General features: G+C 37.3%; 1 pseudogene; it reads left to right on the top strand.

Moving 5' to 3' along the window:
• Positions 1-8,972: 8,972 nt before the first annotated feature.
• On the top strand, positions 8,973-9,684 carry LOC129522222 (ADP/ATP translocase 2-like; annotated as a pseudogene).
• The last annotated feature ends 1,438 nt before the right edge of the window (positions 9,685-11,122 follow it).

Here is an 11,122-nt window from a genome sequence, read left to right as displayed (position 1 = left end):
CATCTTCATAAATCCTTATTGATAAATTTGGGCGTGTCCTAAAATATCCCCCACCCCCCAATTAAGAACCAAAGCCAAGATACAAGCACTTTTTGTTCTCTCACACTCTGGAAGAGTTTAATTAATACCTGGCTTACCAATTGTTCAATCATTTGGGAGGATTATCCTCTGAAGTCATATTCTCTGGAATTTATATTATTTTCTACATTAACTTAACAAGATTGCCTTCATAAGAGTTGGTATACTATATTTTCCTTGGAAAGTAAATTTCATTCAGGTCTTCTAGTAGTTTTTCTTAAAAACAGACTTTAGCAAGTTATACCCTCACATTTTAATATTCTTGGCAGTTTATTAACATTTGTAATTTTACATTTGAACATTCCTCTGCTTCCTTTCTTAGCTAAGAATGTAATTTCTTGGACTTTAAAAACACCTCTCATTTTTTCATAAAGAATGTTTTTTATTTAATCCTTTATTATCATTCTCTTGGAATTATCTTGATATAAGTCTAACTTCTTCAATTTCAACCTTAATTTAAAAATTACTGCTTGTGTTAATTCTTTCTAGCCATTACATTGCTTTCCATTGGTTCCTATGCTTCAATATTTTGATTTTCTACATAATGTTCAGTGTTGTGTTAACTCTTTAAATATTTGATATATTTACAGGCACCTGGGTGGTTCAGTTGGTTAAGAATCTGCCTTTGGCTCAAGTCAATCTCAGGGTCCTGGGATCAAGTTCTATTTTGGGGAGGGGTCCCCTGCTCAGTGGGGAGTCTCTGCTTCTCCCTCTGCCTCTCCCCTCCTCATTTATGCTATTTTTCCTCTCTCTTTCTCCCTGTCAAATACTTGAGATCTTTGAAACAATTCCCACAGAGTGCTATTTTATTTTTAATTAAAATCTATTTTTCCATTGTACTAAAATGATTTTGTATTATTCCTCATTTGGGAATTTGACATATTCTTCTGTTGCCTAGAAAAATAGTCTACCTTTGTTACTTTTCCACAAAACACATGAAGGAAAGATGCTTACAGTTTATATAGACTGCTGATTTGAACTACCAAATGGAGATCAGTGAATTAAGAATTCTTGACTTTTGAAGTTTTTGCCTAGTATTGATTTTTGTTTATGAAGGAAATTTCTTATTGAAAACTTGGTATTCATATTATTATATGTATATATAGCTATAATATACATATTATATATATTTGCTGGGGAGCTAAATATTATTAAGATATCAATTCCTCACAAATGGAGTCACAAATTGATACTAAATTCAGGTAATTTTTTGTTAAGAGTTGAAAGATTTGGAGGAATTATTCTACCCGATTTCAAGTCAACACCATGTGGTATTTTCATAATGAGAGACATACATAAATGGAATAGAAAGCCCATAAATGGACATGCAGAACTAGCATCTACAAAAGGTACAAGAACAAATCAGTGGAAGAGTATTTTCAATAAGTTTTCTGGGACAACTGAATACCCATATGGAAAGAATTAACTTTCATTTATACCTCAGGAATGTACAAGTATTAACTCAAAATTTATTATTGCCCCAAGTGTAAAACTTAGAAAATCTTTGTGAGTCTGGATTATGCAGTCTTTGATAGGACGACAAAAATCACACTGCATGAAAGAAAAACACTTGTTAGATTTTATGGGTGAAAATTCAAGATGGCAGCATAGGAAGACTCTGAACTCACCACCTCTCATGGACATAAGAAAATTGCAGCCATATATGGAATAATTTTCTTCTACACAGGACCTGAGAACTAGATAAACAGCATCTCCACAACAAAAGACAAAAGAGACATCAGAAGAGTAGGATACAGACACACCCTCACTCAGGACTTGACCCCAGATGTGATGACCCCATAATCGGGAGGGATCCTAAAAATATACAATCTTCCCTTGAGGAATGAAGGGATAGTCCCTATATCAGGTGTCCCCACCCTGGGGGCCAGCACCAGAAAGATGAGCCTCCCAAAAATATCTTATTTGAAAATCCACAGGGATTAAGACCAAGAGAATCATAGAACTATAAGAACAGAGACCCCTCAAAGGGCTCACACACAAACCCACTTGCCCTGAAATCCCATGAAAAAGCAACAGACTAAAGAGCAGATGAGGGAGAGGCAAGAACCTGCAGGGACTTTATTGGCGGCCAAGTTGATTTTTTGGAATCTCATCCTAACTCTCTGGGGACAGTGTAGACATGCTATTTTTAGTGCCTGCCTTCTAGCACCAGAGAGCATGCTCTGCCCTTCTGTACCACAACTGGCCTGGGCAAGCAGTCTGCACCCTATCTATCATGAGAAGCATCCAAGTCCCTAGAGGGTTGGGGGTGTATCTCAAGTTCCTTCTGTACTCAGCAGCCAAGATGTAGAAAGTTTGGGTGACAAAATAGACCTAAAAGCAAAGACTGTAACAAGAGACAAGGATAGTATATAACAACAAATGGGACAATCCAACAAGAAGATATAACAGCTGTAAATATTTATGCAGCTCACATGGAAACACCTAAATACATAAAACAGTTAATAACAAGCAGAGGATCTGATTGATAATAATAGCAGGGGACTTTAATGCCCCACTTAAATCAATGGACAGATCATCTGGACAGAAAATAAAAAGGAAACAGTCGCTTTGAATGACATACTGGACCAGATGGATTTGACAGACATATTCAGAACATTCCATCCTAAAACAGAATACACATTCTTTTCAAATGCATGCAAAACATCCTTCAGAAGAGATCACACATTAGGCTACAAAACAAGTCTCAACAAATTAAAAAAAAGTTGAAGTCATGCCATGCACCATTTTTTGACCACAACACTATGAAACTAAAAATCAGTCGCAAGAAAAAAAAGAAAAAAACCTGGAAAAAGCACGAATACATGGAAGTAAAATAACATGCTACTAAACAAGGAATGGATTAACCAAGAAATCAAGAGGAAATAAATTACATGGAAACAAATGAAAATGAAACACAATGGTCTAAAATCTTTGGGATCCAGCAAAAATGGTTCTAAGGAGAATTTTATAGTAATAACAGGCTTACTTCAAGAAGAAAAATTTCAAAAAACCTAACTTTACATCTAAAGGGGCTGGAAAAGAACAAACAAAACCCCAAACCAGTAAAAAGAAGGAAATAATAAAGGTTAGAGCAGAAATAAAGGATACAAAAACTAAAAAAACATATCCATAAAACTAGGAGATCTTTAAAAAGATCAAAAATGATAAACCTCTATCCAGACTTATAAAAAAGAAGACCCAAAGAAACAAAGTCAAATAAAAAAGAAATAACAGGGATCCCTGGGTGGCGCAGCGGTTTGGCGCCTGCATTTGGCCTAGGGCGCGATCCTGGAGACCCGGAATCGAATCCCACATCGGGCTCCCGGTGCGTGGAGCCTGCTTCTCCCTCTGCCTGTGTCTCTGCCTCTCTCTCTCTCTGTGACTATCATAAGTAAATAAAAATTAAAAAAAAATTAAAAAAATAACAGCCAACACCACAGAAATATAAGCACTCATAACAGAGTATTATGAAAACATACATGAAAACAAATAGAATGACTTAGAAGAAATGGATTAATTCCTACCACAACTAACACGGGAATAGAAATGTTGAACAGATGGATTACTAGCAATGAAATTTAGTCAGTGGTCAAATCCCCCCACCCCCCAATAAAAAGTCCGGGAGCAGACATCTTCACAGGTGAATTCTACTAAACATTTAAAGAAGAATTAATACCTATTCTTCTCAAACTATTCCCAAAAAATAGAAAAGGAGAACTTCCAAATTTATTCTATGAGGCCTGTATTACCCTGATACCAAAACCAGGTAAAGACATCACAAAAAAAGAGAACTACAGACCAATATCGCTTATGAATACAGATGCAAAAATCCTCAATAAAATATTAGCAAACCGTCTGCAGCTAATTCTTGTGCTGGAGGGCTGCCATGGTGAAATCTACCTCTCTTGACCTTGAACAGAGGCTGTGCCCTGTTAATATGAAGGGGAAATTCCTAGGGCTACCATCTGGGCTGCAATGTCAGAACACATCTTTCCAGGATGGTGCTGTTCTACTTGAAGGGTAGGCTCTGGGTACGGAAGTGCTATTTCAGGTATGTTGAGGCCCCAACACTTTCCAATCACTCTGCTGAAGGCTGTTTCTATAAAAAAAATGTGTGCCTACCAACCAACTCATTAACTAGTTGATAGAAGGTAGTTCTTTTGTGATTCAGAGTAGACCACCTTATACAATGATTTTAAACGACTGTAGCAATACTGATTTGTAAAATAAGTCATGTGGCCTACCTTCTGCCAAATTCACTGGTGGAGGTAAACAGTTTAGTGAACTCAAGAGACAAACTATGAATCTACAGAGCCTCAAAGCATCTCCTTCCAAATAAATGAAGAGAGAAAAGTTGTCAGTATATGTTTCAAAGACCTAGGACTACTTAAAACAAAAACTTAACACTTTTTTTTAAAGATTTTATTTATTTATTCATGAGAGACACACAGATTGAGAGAGAGAGGCAGAGACACAGGCAGAGGGAGAAGCAGGCTCCATGCAGGGAGCCCGACGTGGGACTCGATCCGGGGTCCCCAGGATCACACCCCGGGCTTCAGGCAGCACTAAACCACTGCGCCACCAGGGCTGCCCAAAAACTTAACACTTATTGTGGGGGTTCTAATATGGGTAGATATAAAACCTATGACAACAGCACAGGAGACAGAAGGAGCTAAATGGTTCTGTGGCAAGAATTTTACAATTGGACATTTATTAATCTAGTATACTATTAACTCTAGGTTGTTGTATGTTAAAGATGCATATTGTAACCCCCAGATCAACCCCACACACAAAAAACAAAAACAAAGGGTATCACTTAAATGCTAGTAAGGGAATTAAACAGAATGCAGAGAAGTATTTGGACATCAATCACAGGCACCAATCACACCAAGGGCCACTCCTGCCTGGACCTGCTGACCCAGCTACAGTCCAAGCTGGGGGTGCCCCAGCACCTATGAATAAGGAGCAGTGCTTCCTATCAGAGATGGAAATGCAGGTCAGGAAGCCAACCTGATAAGACTTGACTTGTTAAGTTTCCTACTAAGATTCCTGATTTTTTCATTTCATTGTTTTAAAATAACAGAAGCTCTACTGATTTACCACTTTACTGATTCAGATTTATTCAGAAATAATCATTGTACCTGGCGGTATAGATAGCAGAGAGGTCTGGGGTTGGAAACTTTTATTCAACTATAAGAAATATTAGCAAATCAAACCCAACAATACTTTAAAAAAATCATACACCCCAATCAAATGGATTTACTCCTGGGATGCAGGAATGGTTCAATATTTGTAAATCAAATGATATACCACCATCAATAAGAGAAAGGATAAAAACCATATGATCATTTCAATAGATACAGAAAAAGCATTTGACAAAGTACAATATCCATTCTTGATATTTAAAAAAAGCCTCTGGGATCCCTGGGTGGCGCAGCGGTTTAGCGCCTGCCTTTGGCCCAGGGCGCTATCCTGGAGACCCAGGATCGAATCCCACGTCGGGCTCCCGGTGCATGGAGCCTGCTTCTCCCTCTGCCTGTGTCTCTGCCTCTCTCCCTCTCACTGTGTGCCTATCATAAATAAATAAAAATTAAAAAAAAATAAAAAAAGCCTCTGCTAAGTAGCTCTAGTGGGAACATACCTCAAGATAATAAACGCCAGGGATCCCTGGGTGGCACAGCGGTTTGGTGCCTGCCTTTGGCCCAGGGCGCGATCCTGGAGACCCGGGATCGAATCTCACGTCAGGCTCCCAGTACATGGAGTCTGCTTCTCCCTCTTCCTGTGTCTCTGCCTCTTTCTCTCTCTCCCTGTGTGACTATCATAAATAAATAAAAAAAAATTAAAAAAAGATAATAAAGGCCATAATATCAGGAATAAGACAGGGATGTCCAGTCTCACTATTTATTCAACATAGTACTCAAAGTTCTAGCCATAGCAAGTAGACAAAGAAATGAAAGGTATCCAAGTTGGTAAGGAAGAAGGAAAACTATTTGTAGATTAAGGATACTATATGTAGAAAATCCTAAAGACTTACTAGAACTGATAAATTCAGTAAAATTGCAGGATAAAAAAAATCAATGTATAGAAATCTGTTGTATTCCTATACAGTATTAATGAAGCAGCAGAAAGTGAAATTAAGAAAACAATCCCATTTATAATCACACCAAAACCAATAAAATACCTAGAAATAAACCTAAAGAGGTGAAAGACTTGTACTCTGAAAACTATAAAACATTGATGAAAGAAATTCAAGGTGCAAAGAAATGGAAAGACATTTCATACTCATGATTGGAACAAAGATTGTTAAAATGTCTATGCTACCCAAAGTAAATCTACACACTTAGTGCAATCCCTATCAAAATACCAACAGCATTTTTCACAGAAATAGGACAAACAATCCTAAAATTGTACGGAACCAAAAAAGATCTCAAATAACCAAAGCAATTTTGAAAAACTTGAGGCATCACAATTCCAGATTTCAAGTTATATTACAAAGCAGTAATCATAACAGTATGGTGCTAACATAAAAATAGAAACATAGATTAAATAGAAACCCAGAAACAAACCATGGTTATATGGTCAATTAATTTTTGACAAATGAGGAGTTATTATAAAATGGGAAAGAGTCTCTTCAACAAATGGTGTTGGGAAAACTGAATAGCTACATGCAAAAGAATGAAACTGAACCATTTTCTTTCATCATACACAAAAATAAGTTCAAAATGGATTAAAGATCTAAATGTAACACCCAAAACCATAAAAATCTTTGAGGAATGCACAGGAGTAAGGTCTTAGACATCGGCTATGCAACATTATTTTTTAGAGACATCTCCTGAGGCAAGAGAAATAAAGGCAAAAGTAAACTATTGAGACTACATCAAAATAAAATGTTTCTGCACAGTAAAGAATCAACAAAACTAAAACCCATCTACTGAATGGGAGAAGATATTCGCAAATGACATTTGTTCTTTTTTAATTTACATTTTTAATTTAAATTCAATTTGCCAACATATAACACCCAGTGCTCATCCCATCAAGTGCCCTCCTCAGTGTCCCTCACCCAAGTTACCCCATCCCCTACCCACCTCCCCTTCCACAACCTTTTGTTTCCCAGAGTTAGGAGTCTCTCATGGTTTGTCTCCCTAATTTTTCCCCACTCAGTTCCCTGGAAATGATATATTTGAAAAAGGATTAGTATCCAAAATATATTAAGAACTAATATGACTCAACACCCAAAAAGCAAGTAATTAAAAAATGGGCGGAAGGCATCCAGATAGCCAACAGACACATGCAAAGATGCTCAACATCATTCATAAGAGAAATACAAACCAAAACCACAATGAGAATCACCTCACACCTGATAGAATGACTAAAATAAAAAACAAAACAAGCATTGGTGAGAATGTGGAGAAAAAGGAACTCTTGTGCATTGTTGTTAGAATGCAAATTGGTGCAGCCTCTGTGGAAAACAGTATAGAAGTTCCTCAAATTAAAAATAGAGGGCAGCCCGGGTGGCTCAGTGGTTTAGCGCTGCCTTCAGCCCAGGGCATGATCCTGGAGACCCAGGATACAGTCCCATTGTCAGGCTCCCTGCATGGAGCCTGCTTCTCCCTCTGCCTGTGTCTTTGCCTCTTTCTGTGTCTCTCGTGAATAAATAAACAAAATCTTTTAAAAAAATTAAAAAATAGAGCTACCCTATGATCCAGTAATCACATTACTAGACATTTATCCAAAAATACAAAAGCACTAAATCAAAGGGATACATGTACCCCTCCCCTTTGTTTGTTGCTTACAATAGGCTGCTATGAAAGCAGCCTAAGCATCCATTGATAGATGAGTGGATAAAAATGTGGTAATATATTTACAATGAAATATTATTCAACCATAGAAAACAATGTAATATTTCCATTTGCAACACCATGGATAGAGCTAGACACTACAATAATAAGTGAAATAAGACAAAGACACATACCATATAATCTCACTTCTATGTGGAATTTAATAAATGAGCAAGGGAAAAAAAGACAAACCAAGAAACAGATTCTTAACTATAGATAAACTGATGGTTATCAGAAAGGAGGTTGGGGGGGGAATGGAAGAAATAGGTGATGAGGATTAAAGAGTATAGTTATCGTGATAAAAAATAATTTTTAAAAGAATTCTGTATGACCCAAATGTTGAATTTTAAAAGGCAACAACAACAAAACAACTCATAGAAAAAGAAAACAGCCATGTGATTGCCAGAGGTCAAGGGTGCAGGGAGAGGGAATTGGAGGAAGGGAGTCAAAATTTGCAGATTTCCAGTTATAAGTCAGTACTAGAGATACGGGGTACAACAGAAGGACTCCAGCTTACACTGCTATATTATATATAAGAAATTTGTTGAAACTAGATCTAAGAGTTCTAATTACAAGGAGAATTTTTAAATTTTGTTTCTTATTGTGTTTATATGATGATGGATGTTAGCTGAACATAATACAATAATCATTTCACAATATACATAAATCAAACCTTCATGTATACCTTAATCTTATACAGTAATGTATATCCATTATTTCTCAATAAACCTGGGGGAAAAATCCACATTAAAAAAGAATAGAATTATTATATGATCTAGTAATTTCACTACTGGGTATTTACCCAAAGAGTACAAAAACACTAATTTGAAAGGACATATGCACCCCTATGTTTACTGCATTATTTACAAACAGCCAAATGATGGAAGCAACCCAAGTGTCCATCAATAGATGAATGGATAAAGAAGATATGGTGTATACAACACATACAATGGAATAGGACTCAGTCATAAGAAAGAATGAGCCCAGAATCTGGGAGCCCCAGCTGGTTCCTATCGTAGTCCCACAGTTGCCTACCTCTTCTTTCCTTCCACCATGACAGAAGTCACTGTGTCCTTTGCCAAGGACTTCCTGGTGGATGGAGTGGCTATGGCCATCTCCTAAGACTGAGGTAGTACCTATGGAGAGGGTCAGGCTGCTGCTATAGGTGCAGCATGCCAGCAAGCATATCCACAGATAAGCAATACAAGAGCACTCTCTAGACTGCATGGTTCATATCTCCAAGGAGCAGGGAATCCTGTCCTTCTGTCATGGTAACCTGGCCAATGTCATCAGATACTTCCCCATCCAGGCTCTTAGCTCTGCCTTCAAAGAAAAATACAAGCAGATATTCCCAGGTGATGTGGACAAGAGAATCTAGTTTTGGTGCTACTTTTCAGGGAATTTGGCATTGGGTGACGCCGCTGGGGCCACATTCCTGTTTTGTGTATCCTCTTGATTTTGCCCATATCTGTCCATCAGCTGATGTGGGCAAAGCTGAGTTAACAGGGAATTCAGAGGCCTCAGTGACTGCCTGGTTAAGGTCTACAAATCTGATGGGATTAAGGACCTGTACCAAGGCTCCAATGTGTCTGTGCAGGGTATTGTCATCTACCAAGCTGCCTACTACAGTATCTATACTGCAAAGGAAATGCTTCTAGATCCCAAGAATGTGCTTCCAGATCCCAAGATCTTCATCAGCTGAATGATCACACAATCTATCACAGTGGTTCTGGGGTTGAGGGATAAACCCTACAAATGGGAGTGAAAAGAAAGCTGGGGGAGTAATACTCCCATCAGACAAAACAGACTTCAAAAGAAAGACTGGAGCAAGAGATGTACTACGTAATGATAAAGGCAACAATCTAACAAAGATGATGTAAGAATTATAAATATTTATACACCTAACATGGGAGTATCTAAATGCATTAAGTAGCTATTAAACATTAAAAAAAGAAATTGACAGTAATATAATAGTTGTGGACTTTTAACGTCCCAGTTATACCAGTGGATAGATCATCCAGACAGATAACCAACAAAGAAATAACGGCTTGGAATGGCTCATTTAACCAGATGGACTTGATATATTTAGAATATTACATCCAAAAAAACCCAAAAAACAAAAAACAAAAACAAACAAAACAAAAACAAAACAACAAAAAAAGAATATTCCACCCAAAACCAGTGAAATACACATTTCTTTTCAAAGTGCACATGGGGGATGCCTGGGTACATCAGGCGTCAGTTAAGCATCTGCCTTTGGTTCAGGTCATGATCCCAGGGTCCTGGGATTGAGCCCTGCATTGGGCTCCTTGGTCAGTGGGAAGCCTGTTTCTCCCTCTCCTGCTCCCCTTGCTTGTACTCTGTCTGCCAAATAAAAAAGAATCTTAAAAAAAAAAAGCCATCAAAGTGCACATGGAACATTCTCAGTTTAGATAACATATTAAGCCACAAAAAAAGGTCTTAAATTAAAAAAGATCGAATCCTATCATGTATCTTTTCTGACCACAACAGCGTGAAACTAGAAATCAAGTACAAGAAAAAATCTGAAAAGAACACAAACACATAGATGCTAAACAACGTGGTACTAAACAATGAATGGGTCAACCAAGAAATCAAAGAGGGAGTTAAAAAGTATATGGAAACAAAAACACAACAGTTTAAAGTCTTTGGGATGAGGCAAACATTGTTAGAAGAGGAAAGCTTAAAAAAAAAAAAAAGAGGGAAGCTTATATCAACAGAGGCCTAGGTCAAGAGACAGGAAAAATCTCAAACAACCTAACCTCACACCTAAGGTAGATAGAAAAAGAAAAACAAAACAAGAGTAGAATAAAGGAAATTAAGATTAGAGCAGAAATAAAATAGAGACTGAAAATACAACAGATAATGAAACCAGGAGTTGGTTCTTTGAAAGATCAATAAAATTGATAAATCTTTAGCTATACTCACCTCCCACCACTGAGAATGAGAGAATGAGAGAGAGAGGGGGGGGGGCTTTACCTTTATCTGTTTATTTATGGACAGTTGGGTTGCTTCCATATCATGGCTACTATAAATAAGGCTTCAATAAGCATAGGGATGCATATATCTTTCTAAATTAGAGTTTTCATTTTCTTTGGATAAATATTCAGTAGTGGAATTACTGGATCATATGGAAATTCTAATTTTTTGACGAACCTCCATACTGTTTTCCACAGTGGTTGCAC

This window comes from Nyctereutes procyonoides, unplaced genomic scaffold (assembly GCF_905146905.1).
Source record: "Nyctereutes procyonoides isolate TBG_1078 unplaced genomic scaffold, NYPRO_anot_genome, whole genome shotgun sequence".
In the NCBI taxonomy this organism is placed as follows: domain Eukaryota; kingdom Metazoa; phylum Chordata; class Mammalia; order Carnivora; family Canidae; genus Nyctereutes; species Nyctereutes procyonoides.
Note: the sequence above shows the minus strand (reverse complement) of the source record. Positions and strands in the feature narration are given on the sequence as shown.